This window comes from Schistocerca gregaria, unplaced genomic scaffold, assembly GCF_023897955.1.
Source record: "Schistocerca gregaria isolate iqSchGreg1 unplaced genomic scaffold, iqSchGreg1.2 ptg000099l, whole genome shotgun sequence".
NCBI lineage: Eukaryota > Metazoa > Arthropoda > Insecta > Orthoptera > Acrididae > Schistocerca > Schistocerca gregaria.
This window is the reverse complement of record NW_026061714.1, coordinates 1,391,230-1,409,795: the sequence shown is the minus strand read 5'-3', so window position 1 is coordinate 1,409,795 and position 18,566 is coordinate 1,391,230. Positions and strand designations below refer to the sequence as shown.

The following is an 18,566-nucleotide window of genomic DNA, read 5'->3' as shown; positions in this document are numbered from 1 at the left end:
CAAACAAATACCGAAAGACATCGGTTATTCAGAACTAAAATACCCATGTCGTTTTAACTGATCGGTTTTTCTATCTCTAAACTGCAGTGTCTCCACAGAAAAGTGTGTCGTTCCATCAATGTACATAGCAACGTTGAGATATGTATGTGTTTATGCGCAATATCGGCAAATGGAAACACGAAGAGGTAATAAGCACATGAGCGATAGAATTTATTTCACAGTCAGAAAAGTCGAGTGACAGGCAAGACTGAATCACTGTAATAGAAATTATATGGAAAGCTGTGTAAAGGAAAATTTCCAGTTCTTTCGTGGATTCCAAAATTGAAGCAAATTCCGGGACATCAAGGTGACATAGTCTTATACGGATAGTATTCCATGACTAACGTAATTGGCCCACATACTGTACTGGTATACTGATAATATTACACTACTAAGGTAATTTACCTGAAATAATTTACAAACATATTACTATAACATTCGCTACTACTCATTACGCTAATTGACCTTCAGCCATTAAGCGCAAGCGCAGATCTCAGTTATGATACGTGCGCCATCCAAAAATTTATCAAGGTGGTAACTCAACACAACTACAAACGATCATTGTGTGCAAAATAAATAGAACACCTCATAAGAAGAACATGACGGGTTTGAATCATTCCCACCGCAAAGGATGAAAAAATCAGGCTTGCACATAAGACCACTTGATAACTAACCAGAAATTCAGATTAGTTGTAGCTTCGGTGACAATCGCCTTTTTTACATTTTCCCCGTAAACTAGATAATTATGAAACGTAACAACTACTCTAAAATATCTGCAGCAACGGACTTGCCGCGGAGGTGGCATCGGTTCACGTGAGATCACCGAAGTTAAGTGCGTTGTCGGGCGTTGAAGGCACTTGGATGGGTGATCATCCAGGCCGCCTCATGATGCCAATCGAGGAGCTACTCGACCCAATAGTAGCGGCTCCGGTCAAAGAAAACCATCATAACGACCGGGAGAACAGTGTGCTGATCCCCGCCCCTCCTGTTCACATCCTCCACAGATGATGACACGGCGGTCGGATGGTGCTGTCCCAGTAGGTCACTCGTGGCCTGAAGACGGAGTACTTATAAAGCAACTACTCTCCAGTGGATGGTCGAACTACTGAGACCTTGATGCCTGGCATCAATAACAGATGGCAGCACAAGAGGTTGGCTTACGCCTACTGCCGAATTTTGCGATCTGTCGTAAGCCTGCGTAAGCACGTGGGGCCTTCCGTCTTAAGTGCAAGCATATCCATTGCGTTTTCTGCCGCGCGACTTGAGTGGAATGTTTCATTATTTCTGAAATATTATAGAAATGTTTTTCGTTGTATATCCTCACCATCGGTACTGAATTTACTGTAAAATTACTTGCTCACTTTTCGGAACTTCCGTTCATAGTAAATCGATACTATTTGAAGCCGTGGTAGACACGAGTCTAGTGTGCTTCACCTTCAGCACCTTCTGTGTCAGTCTCGGTTCCTATGTCCCTGATTTCACAACGAACAGTTCGTTGTCTACTGAGTATACTGTCTGTTGCACGACACTATCCCTCCCACGCTGCTAAATGTAGGTCGTCGGCAAAATATGACTGCAGTGGAACAAGGGCGTCTGCAGAAATTTCCCCAGGAGGTGGTGGTGGCATTGTTAGTGGTGTGTGTGTGTGTGTGTGTGTGTGTGTGTGTGCGTGTGTGTGTGTGTTTGTGTGGAGGCCATTACTATGAAATTCACACAGTCCAGACCGCCAAGGAAAATAAACCTTGAGATTTGGAAAGGTTGTTGATCTTATACCGCTTATACTGCATATTTCGAAATTCCACCTCTAAGGGGGATACACAGGAAATGAAAGGATTTTTGAAACATGTAGCTATTAAGGTAATTTTGAAGCTAGGCAGACGAAAATTTGTATCTGGTTTCTAGGTCAGAAATAAAGAAATATGTGTTCCAGTATTATTGGGAATTTAACCTCTATGAGGTGAAATAGTAGGTGAACATTTTATCTTGAGATAAAAAATTATGGAAGGACTATGGAAGTATTTTTAAGGCTATATCTACGAAAATTGGTATTTGACTTCAAGGTTACAAATAAGAAAATACGTATTTTCGTGTTTTTGGAAGTTCAACCCCTAAGGGGATGAAATAGAGTGAGCTGGTGCGTTTCTGGCGCCAGTTTCCGTCGATCGATGTTTCGATCTTTGAGTCGCGGTCCAGAGGACACTGCTCGCTAACCGACTGTAGTAGTTCTCTGTGCGGCCCAACATCGGGCTTACCGCGCTTACACTGGACACAGTTGCCAACAAATCGCATGCCATCGCCATATAGGTTGGGCCAAAACATGTGTTCCCGAACTCTGTTCAAGGTCTTGTAGAACCCCAAATGATCCCCTACCGCCGAATCGTGGAAATATCTGAGTGCCATGCTAACTCGTTCCTGTGGAATACAGACCTTCCCTTCACCACGGTTGTCTTCCCCTTTACACAAGACACCACCCCCCCCCCCCAACCCCACCCCCCGAAGACCTCGCCATCCGCCAACTGCTGCCGAATCGGTCCCCACCCGGGGTCCTCTCCTGTTTGCCGGCTAAGTCGCAGAAGAAGCCGGGTGTCTCGGAGAGAAGGAAATTGACCCCCAGATCCGGCTCCACGTGGCCCTTGCCTTCCCCAGACTCTGCCGCGAACATACGGATAAGAGCGTCGCCAATTTATTGTCTCTGCCACTAATATGGTGAACCTGGAGATAAGTCTCGTCATCTTAACTTCGGTATGATTTTTAGCGATCTTATTAATCAAAGTTTAAGGGCTGGCACTGGCCAAGTAACTCACGGAGGCTCATTGGTTTCAGTCCAGTTGTATTGCTCACCTGTTCTCCAGATAGGGTTGTGTAGTTTATGTCTCAGAAAATTGTCTGCTCTTGATGTGTGTTGTGTTAGAGATAACTGGCAGCGGTCGACGCTAGCATACTGGGAGCAGAGCACCACGGCGGCAGAGAGATATTTGAGGCCATGTCCTCTCCTTTACATCTTGGGGTATGTTGTCACTTTTGCGTGATTCCATCTTTCCGGTGCTGAACTATAGCATCCAAAGTTCAATTGCATTGCCATGTTGAGTATATTTCCATGTCATTCTCTGCCTCGTGTATCTCTTGTATTGATTTGAATCCTTGGTCTGCTCGCGTCTATCGCCAATTCACACGAAATATTGAAGCAACCTTATTTTAAGGGTATTGTCATATAGTCATGTTCTAGTTGTAATCATTCTAAGAATATTGTTGATTAATCAACTGAGTAAGTAAATTTGAAGGTCCGTTTAGTCAAAATTAAAGGACCCCCTTAATTGTTTTAGTCATTTTTATACAGTTTTGTTTAGGAAAGTTGGCAAGCCGAACGTTAAATATCTGTATTCTTACGCTTAATCTGTTTCTCCCCTGATTGCAAGTAGTGAGAGTTCTGCTATGAATTTTATGGACATTTGTGCTATTTAAGTAAAGCTTTACCTAAGTATATATACCTAGTCATATTCAAATTTCAAGTTTTACGGGTCTCGTTCCACTTAACGAAATTTATTTATTATTTGTCCAACTGATCTGGCCTTGTGATTTTATAATGCTTTTGATTGTAATAAAATATGTAGCAACTACAACGGATTACTATTGTGATTTTGGTGTGTCACTACCATACCCCATATCACAGAGGATGAAATGTTTCATGAAATATATTAAAACCTGTTTTTGATACATTCAACGATTAAGAGGGTGGAATATAGGATGTAATGTTTTATGAAAGTATTTCAGTGCGAAAGAGTTTTTAAAGCGAAATCTATGAATATTGTGTTATAGAAAACTACGTGTTTCACTGTTTTTGGAACTACAACCTCCAAGAAGGTGCAATAGGGGCACAGGTTTCACTGACCCATAGCCTTCCAGCCCAACCTGCAAAGTATACGGACTTGAAATTTGATGAAGGTGTAAATCTTACGCTGAAAGCATCATTTAAGAAGAGATTGTTCGAAATTTCACTCCTATGGGGGTGAAACATGGGTTGAAAGTCTTTTTTTTAAATATGTCCCTATGTCCCTATTGAAGCTATAACTACAAAACTACGAAAATTGACATTTGGTGTCTCAGTCAGATACAAAAAAGAAACAGGTTTTTAGCATTTTCCGAAATTCTTCCATTGGGGGATAAAATAATTAGTGAAGATTTTTTGAAAATAAATCATTATTAAAGAACTACTGAAGCATTTTTATAGCTACATCTATGAAAATAGGTATTTGACATCTCGGTTGGATGTAAAAAAAAATGTGTTTCGTTGCTTTTGGAAATTTAACTCACTAATAGAGTGAAATAGGGGATGTAATGTTTTATGAAATATTTCACTATGAAAGCATTTTTAGAATTAAATGGATGAAGATTTGAATTTGGCTCCTCGGCTCTAAATAGAAGAATACGTGTTTAATTGTTTTTGAAAACCCAACCCCTAAAGGGTGTGAGATGTTTCAGAAAATGGTTCATTATGAAAGGATTGCTAAATATATCTGACAATTCGTATTCGGCTAATATGTTACAATTTTTAAAAACTACGTGTTTTTCTGGTTTTGGAACTTCGAGCATAAGGGGATGAAAATTTTAATGAAATATTTATTGCGTTATATTAAAATATTTTAAATCTGCATCTATGAAAACCGGTATTTCACTTCTCAATTAGATATAAAGAAATATGCGTTAGGGAATGAAAGACTGTACGGAGATATCACCACAAGAATACAAACGGCTTGATTAACAAAAACCTTGGACTCCAGCTGTCAGCATTGCTTTTTGATCATTCAGTAAAAGACCATGCTTCAACGGCGCTAAGTTTAGAAAGTTTAGAAAGTGTTGCAGTTTATAAAAGACATAAAAAAACGATTAAAGAAAAAAATTCTTTGCAGACCATGAACGGTCTACGCAAGTAAAGAAGCGGATGATAAGCTAGCTCTTTATGCAAATGAGTTGGTCACTTTAAGTTCCGAGACATGTCATGCAGCAGGAACGGAATCCTATAGTTGCTACGATTGGCTAAAGGAAAAGTTTTGCAGAATCACTCGAAATCACTTCTGCAAGTGGCTAAGAATCTCGTAATGAATAAAAATTCTGTACTGAGAATTCCAAGGTGGGAGAGGCGAGATTCCTCCCCCCCCCCCCTTCCCCCTCCTCACAATGCTATCCTTCTTTACCTACAGCAAAAAATAAATAAATAAATTAATAAATAAAACTAGAGAAATTTCTACTGTGAAACTATTTGCATACAAGAGAACGGCCCTTGAAATTTAACTCTTCAAAGTTTTAAGCCCTGCTCATTCCGGATATTGATTAGAAAGTGTTAATCCACATGTGAAACCTGAGTATATAATCCCTGTGACATTTGATCAACGGTGTTCCATAAGGACAGGTTCTCATTCAAAACGTTCGAAAATTCAATTTCTTTGTAGTTGCATTTTTTAAAGGTGTACTTGTCTAGACTCTTGGAACAGAAAGTTTTTTTTTTAATCCGTGCTTTACAAAAGTTTCTACAGTCCATTGTTTGAAGCAGTGTCACGGCTGCCATGAGCCGCGCGGGGTACCCGCCATGTGTCCAACGCCTTGTCACGGTTCGCGCGGCTCCCCCCGTTGGAGGTTCGAGTCCTCCCTCGGGCATGGTTGTGTGTGTGTTGTCCTTAGCATAAGTTACTGTAAGTAGTGTGTAAACATAGGGACTGATGGTTCAAATGGCTCTGAGCACTTTGGGACTTAACATCTGAGGTCATCAGTTTCCTAGAACTTAGAACGACTTAAACCTAACTAAATTAAGGACATCACACACACCCATGCTCGAGGCAGGATTTGAACCTGCGACCGTAGCGGTCGCGTGGCTCCCGACTGAAGTGCCTACAACCGCTCGGCCACATCGGCCGGTCTATCATGTATTCTAGAAGAGCTGTACGGTCGTCAGTGGCGCCTGTTCTTTCTAGAACAGTTACTATCTTCATATCTATGGTTAAACGTCACCCAGCCATTGACCTTCGTCTGTGCGAATGCGCACAGGCTACCGGAAATCTTACGGGAATCGTCACCTTAGTGTGAGCCAGTAATGAGTGGATGGACAAATACCTATTAAGTACATTACGTAATCGGATTGTGGGCGGTTCGGGGTGTGAGTCTCACGGGAAGCGTGCGAGGGATAAATTCCTGCAGTCGTGCTGTTCATTTGTGCCCTCGATAGCTCAGATGGATTGAGCGTCTGCCTTGTAAGCAGGAGATCCTGGGTTCGAGTCCCAGTAGCGGCACACTTTTCAGCTGTCCCCATCGAAGTATATCAACAACACCTGTCGGCAGCTGAGGGTTTCAATTAATTATCAGTTGTGTAGGTGATTCGATGAACCCTTTGCCAGGCACTTAAATGTGTTTTGCAGGGTATCCATATAGATGTAGATGATAACTCGTCCCGTGTCGCACGTGCTCAAAATGATTCATACTGCAGAATGCATGCAAACATACTCACCGAAAATACGGACGAATATCAAGTGCAGGCTGCCGAGTGCTGCATATCCAGCTTTGACAGATCGGCTTTTCCTGCCAAGAAGAACAGGAAGTTGCTGTCTAGGAACAATCAGAGGTAGAGGAAGGGTTGATAAATACTCCTTGACTTGCAGACTAAACGTAAATAACGAAAATACATTTTTGGTAAAAATTGGTCAAAACATAATCGGTTGCCCTCCGTATTGGATTAGCTGTTTTGAATATTGAAAATCTGACTTCAGATTCGTTTTCAGCGACATTAAAAATATATATGTAACACTCAGTTCATGCAAATCGAAGTAATAATATAACTAAATGTTTTCCCTAAACTTTGAACATATTTTTTTCGGGTAACTATTTTCTCAGAACGGCATGCAGCATAAATTAAAAGTGGTTCGTTCTCTTAACATCTACCTCTGACCCCTAAAAGTAAACACTTTTCTTAGGAACTTATAGCTATAATATGACATTTGTTAATATTAACTAATTTTTGTGTAGGCATAAGGAGTGAAACAAACCCTCAAAAATCGAACTCAAAGTTCGAATTAGCACTGTATCGTTAAATTTAAGGTTGTTTCATTGCGGTTAGGTATACGCTCCCATAAATTTTATGTTTTATCGACTGATGTTATCCATTTTCAATTTCAGAGGAATAATGTAGTATCAACTGATGTTACCCATTTTTGAATTCAGGTAACATATGAGGTGCCACACTGCACGCGCTCTGCGTACTCCAGTCTCGCAGGCCCTTGATCAAATCATAATTACGGGCGCCATTTTTTATTGAAAATCTAAAATTAAGCTCATAGTATTATCACTCGTAATTCCCAAACAGATCTTTCGAATGTATTTTCATTGTCTCAAAAAGAATTTCAAATGTACCCTTTTTTGCTCATTTGTATGAGAACCTGGCCGTAACGCCGGAATATAGTCACGAGATTTTTTTTCAGAGACGCTGTACGTTCGCGAGAAGACTTTCGTTCTGCGCGTGTCGAAGGACATTCCTCAGATATTACTGTGTGTGTGCTACTCAGTCGTGCCATTTAAGTGTACATCTTTGCATAGTTTTCCTTTCACGATGTAAACAGTGTTCCGCTCAGTTGCTAACTGGCCAGTGAGTGGTTCCGAAGGTATCGGATGTGCGGTGCGTTCGGTCTGCTAGGACAACAGCAGACTAGCGTGGTGCGATGGCAGAAGCAGACACTGAGGGAGCTAGCTGCTGGGACGCCAGCGAACAATTTATGCCAAGTAAGACGAAGAGGACTATTCCTATATTACGAGCCGTCTCAAAAGTGTTTACCATTGGTAAATCTTGCTGTTGAGTCTGACAAAACTGGCAGTTTTGCCTAGAGATACATTAGAGAGAGCTACAGGAAATCCCTCCACCCCCCTCAATGAATTTTTGGTTGTGATGACAGGCCGATTGGTAGTGTAGCCCGAGATCTAAGTTAGGTTGGAAGGTGGTAATTTGATTGAGAGTTGTTTACGCCAACGATTGTGAATGCCGACTAAACGTTGTGCGAGCAGATTGCCCTGTAGCGTAGCCTAGCGTTTCCGTCCGCGCCACATTTAACACACTTTCTCTAACTGTGTACAAAAGTCTCACAACAGCCACGATAACTACGTTTCTGGTGGGGGGAGGGTAGAGTCCACTATGTAACTTTCACTGCAAATTTTAGTAACCGCATAAACTAACCGAAATAGAAGCGTAATTTTAACTATATTTCCTTTTGTGGGAAAATAATGGTTCTCCTCTTTCGGCAGCACCTGTAATATGTAGGCGACTTATTAGTTTTTTTTAACTCTGAATCATGATCTCAATAGACGCAGTGCTTTTTTTACGTTACTTGATTTGTGGTCTATAGTAAACAATGCAACGAATTGGTAAATTCTTTGAAGTTTGACGTGTGTTACATAGACGACGTCTGCAATGTTCGTAAGGCCAAGTTTGCATATATTCGGTGTCTGTTTTTTTGGCCATGTACTGTATAATTAAAGGGAGGAGGATTATGTTCAAGGAGCAGTGCATTAGCAGTCTATGGAGAAATTGAGAATTTGGATCTAAAGAACGGCATGCTCGGGCAGTTCGTGCTATTCTGTTGACCACTGTGTAATTCGGACACAGTGATCATTGCCTCTCCCTCGTAACCAGGGGACTCGGGTGCTAATCCTGGTCTGGCACAAATTTTCAACCGTGCCCATTGACTAAAGTCTGTGCCCATTGTCAGCTAATGTCATTGTTTCGGTGTTAAATTGTATTTTGTTCACGATACGTAGTTTGGCTTTTTCATGGATAACAGCTTTGAAAAGCGTACAGGTTATATTGATATTTGCTCGTCGTTAGTCCAAGGCAACTATAGCGATTTATAAACACAGTTGTAGTTCGTATTAAGCCTACATACGTAATTGTGTCCTGTGTTTCTTTACCAAGAACTACTTCGTAAGTAATTCCCTGTAGTGGTATTTTGTTTTAGTATTTTGTTTAAATATTTATAGACTGCAGGCTTGTATGAAATATGAAACACATGTCCGAAGTTCCTGTTGATACTGCAGATACTGTTTCATCCGTACTAGGGGCCAAAACATTTCATCTAATACAGAAGGACACAATTTGTCTCGAGATTTAGCAATTTTTCGTAATAGAGGCCTTGCTTCGATATATTTTTCTCTAATTCTTGTTTGGTTTTAATCTTAAAACACACTAACTCTTCCACCACTTATTCGATATGTGGTTTTATCCATTTCGTAGCCTAGAGTTCCTAAACGGTCGATAATATTAATGATTTCCTTTCTCAATTATATTTTCTGTAAATCTCCTGTTTATGATTATTGCTAACATGTTTCACGTTCTCACTTTTATTCTTTTTATTTTTCTAGTTTTGTGCCTTGTAGCCAAATTTTCTTTGAATCTGGTTTTTAATTCTGAAATAGTAACAGTTGAAGGTCAAGAGAAGATTGCGGTCTATTTGAGGAGAGTGGCTTGGAGATCTTTTATAACAGACGTATACAGGTCATGGGGATCCATTTACTTCGAGTGTGATGTAGCCCATTCTCTTGTCATGATCTCGGCTGTATCGTAGCACATTGTCTCGGTTACGTTGGAGATTTCTGTTGAGAGTTGCCGAAGTCAACGAAAGTGATTACAAAGTAAAGACTGTGCTAACAGAACGATCTGTAGCGTAGTCCAACACGTTCTTTCTGTCCTTTTAAAGCCTCTTTTAATTAAAAATAACTAAAGCTGCAAGATACAATCACAAAAACTGTATTACGTAATAGAGTAATCCCAGACTATTGTTGTGTAAGTTGTGTGCGTACACTATTTTTTTTGTCAGTGAATATACATTTTTTTACTCATTTGCTGGGTTTCAATTTTCCCCGTTTTCTGGCAAAAAACCTTTTCCTGTGAAGGGCCCATTAGCTTGTCGGTTATATTTGTGACTTTCTCGACGATCAGTAATTTCCTGATAGTCCATCCACCGGCGTCATTGTTAACATCGGATATAGATTTTAGTATTAGGAAGGCTAATATGAAGCTAATGCATAAGTAGGTCTAATGATTAATAAAAATAGGAATGCGGGTAAGCTACTACAAACAGCATAGTGAACGCATTGTTGTGGCCAAGATAGCCACGAATCCCACGCCTACCAAAGCCGTAAAAGTAGTCCGCAGATGATGAAGAAATTGATGAAATGTGTGATGAGATAAAGGAAATCATTCGGATAGTGATGGGAGATGAAAATTTAATATTAATGGGTGACTGGAATTCGACAGTAGGAAATGGAAGAAAAGGAAACGTAGTAGGTGAATATGGAATGGGGGTAAAAAATGAAAGAGGAAGCCGCCTGGTAGGTTTTTGCCCAGAGCATAACTTAATCATAGCTAACACTTGGTTCAAAAATCATGAAAGAAGATTGTATACGTGGAAGAGACCTGGAGATACTGCAATATTTCATATATATTATATAATGGTAAGACAGAGATTTAGGAACCAGATTTTAAATTGTAAGACATTTCCAGGGGCAAATGTGGACTCTGATCACAATATATTGATTATGAACTGTAGATTAAACTGAAGAAACTGGAAAAAGGTGGGAATTTAAGGAGATGGGACCTGAAAGAACTGACAGAATCAGAAGTTGTAGAGTGTTTCAGGAAGATCATTAGGGAACGATCTACGGGAATGGGGGAAAGTAATACAGTGTGATGAGGGATCTGAGTGGTGTACTGTCAAGGGGGAGGGGGTTCCTCAGGGATCAGTGTTGGGGCCGCTCCAGTTCCTTATTTATATAAATGATATGCCCTCAAGTATTATGGGTAACTCTAAAATATTTCTGTTTGCTGATGACACTAGCTTGGTAGTAAAGGATGTTGGGTGCAACATTGACTCCGTTTCAAGTAGTGCAGTACATGACCTCAGTCCATGGCTTGTAGAAAATAAACTAACGTTAAATCACAGTAAGCTTCAGTTTTTACATTTTCTAACACACAATTCAACAAAACCTGACGTTTTAATTTCACAGCATGGGCATATGATTGGTGAAACTGAACGGTTCACATTCCTAGGTGTTCAAATAAATAGTAAGATGTCGTGGAAAGCCCACGTTCAGGATCTTGTTCAAAGACTTAATACTGCCATTTTCACTATTGGAACGGTGCCGAAAGTGAGTGATACTTCGACAAGTAAATTAGTCTACTTTGCTTATTTCCATTCACTTATGTCGTATGGTATTATGTTTTTGGGTAACTCTTCCCATTCTAGATGGATATTTTTGGCTCAGAAACTGGAGGTTCGGGCAAAAAGTGGTGTGAGTTCACGAACCTCTTGTCGACTTCTGTTCAGGGAGTCTGGGTATTTTGACCTTGGCCTCTCAATATGTATATTCCTTATTGTCGTTTCTTGTTACCGATATTAGTTTATTTCCAACAATAAGCAGCTTTCACTCGGTTAATACTCGGGAGAAATCAAACCTCCATTTGGATCGGACTTCCTTAACTCTTGTGCAAAAATGTGTGAGTATACTGCTGCATCCATTTACAATAAGCTGCCACTCGAATTCAAAAATCTTAGCTGTAATCCACGCGCTTTCAAATCGAAACTGGAGTGTTTCCTCATGGGTCACTCCTTTTATTCTGTCGAGGAGTTAATTGAAAAATTAAGCTGATTCTCATTGTACTGCTGATAGCGTTTGCTTAAACTTATGGACTGATTTTCTCTCAGGTTCATGAACATGTATTTCTATCTGTTATTACTTTTTTGTTGTAAGTTCATGTGTCGCCCTAACCGCCAGCTGCTTCACGTCTGCTGTGCAGCGAGCTACCTTAATTTAAGTATTAACTCTATTTTTCTTACTTGTCACTTCTTCTTCCGTGTGTTTTTGCTTTTAGGAAGCTTTAATTGTCGAGTGCTAGTAATAGTGTTACATAGATTTCGTGTTTGTTTTGAATACAGTCAGAGAGAGTCCTTGTAGTCAGCCATAGTGCCAGTAGTGCTAGTGTTTGTTTTGAATACAGTCCAGAGACAGGTAGTGCTATTTTCATTGTTTTCCACAAGAAGTGGTTAGCAATCACAGTTTAGTCAGTAATCAATCGCCTTTAGTGAATTAGCAGTCTACTTAAAAGTTGATTAAGTCTCTTCGGTAAATTGATTCCTTAGGATGGATAGGATGTGTGACTGCTGTGTACGGACGCTGGCCACTCTTCGCGAACAGCTGAGCGTGTTGATGGCCGCGGTCAGCCGTCATCAGGCTGCTGCCTCGGAGTGTAGCGGCAGTGGGGAGTCTGGTGCGTCGCATGGTGCACCCCAGGTATTAGATGCTTCACCCACTGTCCCTGCTGTCGAGAGATCTTCGCGGGTACCGGGCGCGGTTGGGCCACCCTCTCCCCAAGGGGAGTGGCGGGTTCAGTGGCGTTCGCGGCGCACGAGGCGGAGGGTCAATGTGGAGGCTGGCCGTGTGGCATCGCCCGCTCTGCCTGTGAATGGACATGTGGCTGCTCCTTCAGCAAGGTCCGAGCAGGCACACGGGGGGAGGGGTTTATTAGTTATTGGGAGCTCCAACGTTAGGCTAGTGATGGAGCCCCTTAGGGAAATGTTATAGTTCTGGGAGGAGATTTTAATTTTGCTGGATATAGACTGGGAGACTCAAACGTTCATAACGGGTGGCAGGGACAAAGAATCCATTGAAATATTTTTAAGTGCTTTATCTGAATACTACCTTGAGCAGTTAAACAGAGAACCGACTCGTGGCGATAATATATTAGACCTTCTGGTGACAAACAGACCCGAACTATTTGAATCAGTTAATGCAGAACAGGGAATCAGCGATCATAAAGCGGTTACTGCATCGACGATTTCAGCCGTAAATAGAAATATTAAAAAGGTAATAAGGTTTTTCTGTTTAGCAAAAGTGACAAAAAGCAGATTACAGAGTACCTGACGGCTCAACACAAAAGTTTTGTCTCAAGTACAGATAGTGTTGAGGGTCAGTGGACAAAGTTCAAAACCATCGAACAATATGCGTTAGATGAGTATGTGCCAAGGAAGATCGTAAGAAATGGAAAAGAGCCACCGTGGTACAACAACCGAGTTAGAAAACTGCTGCGGAAGCAAAGGGAACTTCACAGCAAACATAAACATAGCCAAAGCCTTGCAGACAAACAAAAATTACGCGAAGCGAAATGTAGTGTAAGGAGGGCTATGCGAGAGGCTTTCAATGAATTCGAAAGTAAAGTTCTATGTACTGACTTGGCAGAAAATCCTAAGAAATTTTGGTCCTATGTCAAAGCGGTAGGTGGATCAAAACAAAATGTCCAGACACTCTGTGACCAAAATGGTACTGAAACAGAGGATGACAGACTAAAGGCCGAAATACTAAATGTCTTCTTCCAAAGCTGTTTCACAGAGGAAGACTGCACTGTGCTTCCTTCTCTTGAAGTCGCACAGTTGACAAAATGGTAGATATCGAAATAGACGACAGAGGGATAGAGAAACAATTAAAATCGCTCAAAAGAGGAAAGGCCTCTGGTCCTGATGGGATACCAGTTTGATTTTACACAGAATACGCGAAGGAACTTGCCCCCTTCTTGCAGCGGTGTACCGTAGGTCTCTAGAAGAGCGAAGCGTTCCAAAGGATTGGAAAAGGGCACAGGTCATCCCCGTTTTCAAGAAGGGACGTCGAACGGATGTGCAGAACTATAGACCTATATCTCTAACGTCGATCAGTTGTAGAATTTTGGAACACGTATTATGTTCGAGTATAATGCCTTTTCTGGAGACTAGAAATCTACTCTGTAGGAATCAGCATGGGTTTCGAAAAAGACGGCCGTGTGAAACCCAGCTCGCGCTATTCGTCCACGAGACTCAGAGGGCCTTAGACACGGGTTCACAAGTAGATGCCGTGTTTCTTGACTTCCGCAAGGCGTTTGACACAGTTCCCCACAGTCGTTTAATGAACAAAGTAAGAGCATACGGACTATCAGATCAGTTGTGTGCTTGGATCGAGGAGTTCCTAGATAACAGAACGCTGCATGTCATTCTCAATGGAGAGAAGTCTTCCGAAGTAAGAGTGATTTCAGGTGTGCCGCAGGGGAGTGTCATAGGACCGTTGCTATTCACAATATTCATAAATGACCTGGTGGATGACATCGGAAAGTCTCTGAGGCTTTTTGCAGATGATGCTGTGGTGTATCGAGAGGTTGCAACAATGGAAAATTGTACTGATATGCAGGAGGATCTGCAGCGAACTGACGCATGGTGCACGGAATGGCAATTGAATCTCAATGTAGACAAGTGTAATGTGATGCGAATGTATAGAAAGATAGGTCCCTTATCATTTAGCTACAAAATAGCAGGTCAGCAACTGGAAGCAGTTAATTCCATAAATTATCTGGGAGTACGCATTAGGAGTGATTTAAAATGGAATGTTCATATAAAGTTGATCGTCGGTAAAGCAGATGCCAGACTGAGATTCATTGGAAGAATCCTAAGGAAATGCAATCCGACAACAAAGGAAGTAGGTTACAGTACGCTTGTTCGCCCACTGCTTGAATACTGCTCAGCAGTGTGGGATCCACACCAGATAGGTTTGATAGAAGAGATAGAGAAGATCCAACGGAGAGCAGCGCGCTTCGTTGCAGGATCATTTAGTAATCGCGAAAGCGTTACGGAGATGATAGATAACCTACAGTGGAAGACTCTGCAGGAGAGACGCTCCGTAGCTTTGCATGGGCTTTTGTTGAAGTTTCGAGAACATACCTTCACCGAAGAGTCAAACAGTGTATTGCTCCCTCCTACTTATATTTCGCGAAGAGACCACGAGGATAAAATCAGAGAGATTAGAGCCCACACAGAAGCATACCGAGAATCCTTCTTTCCACGTACAATACGAGACTGGAATAGAAGGGAGAACGGATAGAGGTACTCAGGGTACCCTCCGCCACACACCGTTAGGCGGCTTGCGGAGTACGGATGTAGATGTAGATACTGACACGTTCCATGACCTTGAAGATTTGCTCCTCAATTTGGGCCTACGGAACTTGACATGCGCAGAGAAAGAGGGTAACAGAAGATATATTGAATTTAATTTATGAAAGGAGAAAATACAAAAATGCAGTAAATTAAGCCGGCAAAAAGAAATACTAATGTCTCAAAATGAGATCGACAGGAAGTGCAAAATGGCTAAGCAGGGATATCTAGAGGACAAACGTAAGGATGTAGAGGCGCATATCACTAGGTGTAAGATAGATACTGCGTACAGGAAAATTAAAGAGACCTTTAGAGAAACGAGATTCACTTGTATGCATATCAAGAGCTCAGATGGAAACCCTGTTATCAGCAAAGAAGGGAATGCAGAAAGGTGGAAGGTGTATATAGAGGATCTATACAAGGGCAGTGTACTTCAGGACAATATAATGGAAATGGAAGAGGATGTAGATGAAGATGAAATGGGAGATGACATACTGCGTGAAGAGTTTGACAGAGCACTGAAAGACCTTAATCGAAACAAGATCCCGGGAGTAGGCAACATTCCATTAGAACTACTGACGGCCTTGGGAGACCCAACTCTGACAGAACGTTACCGTCTGATGAGCGAGATGCATGAGACAGCCGAAATACCGTCAGACTTCAAGAAGAATGAAATAATTCCAATTTCAAAGAAAGCAGGTGTTGACAGATGTGAAAATTAGCGAACTATCAGTTTAATAAGTCACAGCTGCAAAATACTAACGCAAATTCTTTACAGACGAATGGAAAAAATGGTAGAAGCCGACCTCAGGGAAGACCAGTTAGGATTCCGTAGAAATACTGGATCATGTGAGGCAATACTGACCCTACGACTTACCTTATTAAGTAGATTAAGGAAAGGCAAACCTACGTTTCTAACATTTGTAGACTTAGAGAAATCTTTTGACAATGTTGACTGGAATACTCTCTTTCAAATTCTGAAGGTGGCAGGGGTAAAATACAGGGAGCGAATTCAATTTACAATTTGTACAGAAAGCAGGTGGCAGTTATAAGAGTCAAGGGATATGAAATTGAAGCAGTGGTTGGGAAGGGAATGAGACAGGGTTGTAGACTATCCCCAGTGTTATTCAATCTGTTTATTGAGCAAGCAGTAAAGGAAACAAAAGAAAAATTCTGAGTAGAAATTAAAATCCATGGATAAGAAACTAAAACCTTGAGGTTTGCCGATGACTTTGTAATTCAGAGACAGCAAAGAACCTAGAAGAGTAGCTGAACAGAATGAAGTGTCCTGAAGGGATGATATAAGATCAGCATCAATAAAAGCAAAACGAGGATAATGGAATGTAGTCGAATTAAGGTGGGTGATGCTGAGGGAATTAGATTAGGAAATGAGACATTTAAAGTAGTAAAGTAGTTTTGCTATTTAGGGAGCAAAATAACTGATGACGGTCGAAGTAGAGAGGATATAAAATGTAGACTGTCAATGGTAAGAAAAGTGTTTCTAAAGAAGAAAAATTTGCTAACATCGAGTATAGCTTTAGGTATCAGGAAGTCTTTTCTCCGAGTATTTGTATGCAGTGTAGCCACGTATGGAGGTGAATAATGGACAATAAATAGTTTGAACATGAAGAGAATAGAAGCTTTCGAAATGTGGTGCTACAGAAGAATGCTGAAGATTAGATGGGTAGATCACATAACTAATGTGGAGGTATTGAATAGGATACGGGAGAAGAGAACTTTGTGGCACAACTTGAGTAGAAGATGGGGTCGGATAGTAGGACACGTTCTGAGGCATTAAGGGATCACGAATTTAATATTGGAGGGCAGCGTGGAGGGTAAAAATCGAGGAGGGAGTCCAGGAGATGAATACACTAAGCAGATTCACAAGGATGTAGGTTGCAGTGGGTACTGGGAGATGAAGCTTCCAGACGATACAGTAGCATGGAGAGCTGCATCAAACCAGTCTGTGGACTGAAGACAACAACAACAACAACAAGGTATTTGTGTGATGTGTAACCTTCAACAGAAGTGGGGCAGACAAGAGGATTAGATTATATGTACTTTCCATTGAAATTGATCCATAATGGGGAGATACTCAATGGGAAAATAATATGCTAATTTACTATCCACAGACCGCAAATGGACTGATCATGAACGAGGAATGAAAATTTAGTCACACTTCTGATTGTACACGTATTATTTGACCCCCCCCCCTCTCTCTCTCTCTCTCTCTCTCTCTCTCTCTCTCTCTCTCTCTCTCTCTCTCTCTCTCTCTCTCTCTCTCTCTCTCTCTCTCTCTCTAACACACACACACACACACACACACACTCTCTCTCAATCGCGCGCGCGCGCTAGTTCTAATAAATAATTCAATTCATTAATGGTGTCGGAAGAGATGGTTAGCAAGAAATCCTTTAGGCTCCTCGTAAACTGAAATCTGTCAGTAGTAAAGCTTTTTGTGGCTGCCGGCAAGTTATTGAAAACATCGTTCTCCTTAATGATGGAGACTTTCTTGCACCAAAGTAATTAACTTACCAATTTTTGTGGAGATTATTCACTTCTAGTTATGACTTCATGAAATGAGCTGTTGATTTGAAAATATTCATTTGTTTTTAAACACAATATTCACGGGGAGAACGTATCTTCCATCTCCACCATGTTAACTGATCTATTTATATGATCCTTATTCTAAGTTGTGTTATATTAACGGTAAAACACAAAACATTACTTACATGCATTTCCACTGTTTTCCAACAAGCTAACAATTTTTCATGAATAATATATTAATACTGAAATTTTTAGAAAAATTTTGAAAGAGAGGTTTTGCAGGCAAATTTCAAAAATAAAAAGACCATAGTGTTCATTATAATACAACTTCTCCATGGTTTTTAATTCCTACTCCGAAGTTTTCTTTTGTTTTCTTTACTGCTTGCTCAGCAAACAGATTGAATAACATCGGAGATAGGCTACAACCCTGTCTCACTCCCTTCCCAACCACTGCTTCCCTTTCATATCCCTCGACTCTTCATGCCCTCGAGTAAGAAAACTGACCGTTAGAATTCCATGGTTCTGGGATAAATGGTTTGAGAGGAAAGGTACATTTAGTTAGAAAAGTTACGGAAAATTTAAAGTTGCATTGCACTTAACGTCGTACATGCACTCATTTAAATTCATAGTTTCTTTCACTTTCCAATAGTATGCATGCTGTACAAAAACATAACATTTGTTTCATGATATTTACTTTTTTATTTCTTGCAAGTCTTCTAGAACTTCTCTCGAAAACTTTGTGGGTAGATCTTGGCATTTGTTTTGTTCAGAAACGTTATTACTGTAGCAAACAACTGACTACGAGACAAGAAAAAATGTATTCAATAGGTGAAAGCTCAAAAACTACGGGTAAAATGTCCCTAGGCTTATCATCTCAAAGAAGAGATGGCACAGAGAAACAAGTGGGCATGTCTTACATAGCAAGCTGCCATTTAAACCGACATTTTAGTACCTTCAAATAAGGATTTGGAATAAAATACTTTCATATTCGCACTAAGTGTAAAT

The 18,566-nt window shown here is 40.8% G+C and overlaps 1 non-coding gene across 1 annotated transcript; it reads left to right on the top strand.

The window, feature by feature from the left end:
- Window positions 1-6,245: 6,245 nt before the first annotated feature.
- Trnat-ugu (transfer RNA threonine (anticodon UGU)) lies at window positions 6,246-6,320 on the top strand. The gene has a single exon. It is a non-coding gene; the product is annotated as a tRNA-Thr (tRNA).
- The last annotated feature ends 12,246 nt before the right edge of the window (window positions 6,321-18,566 follow it).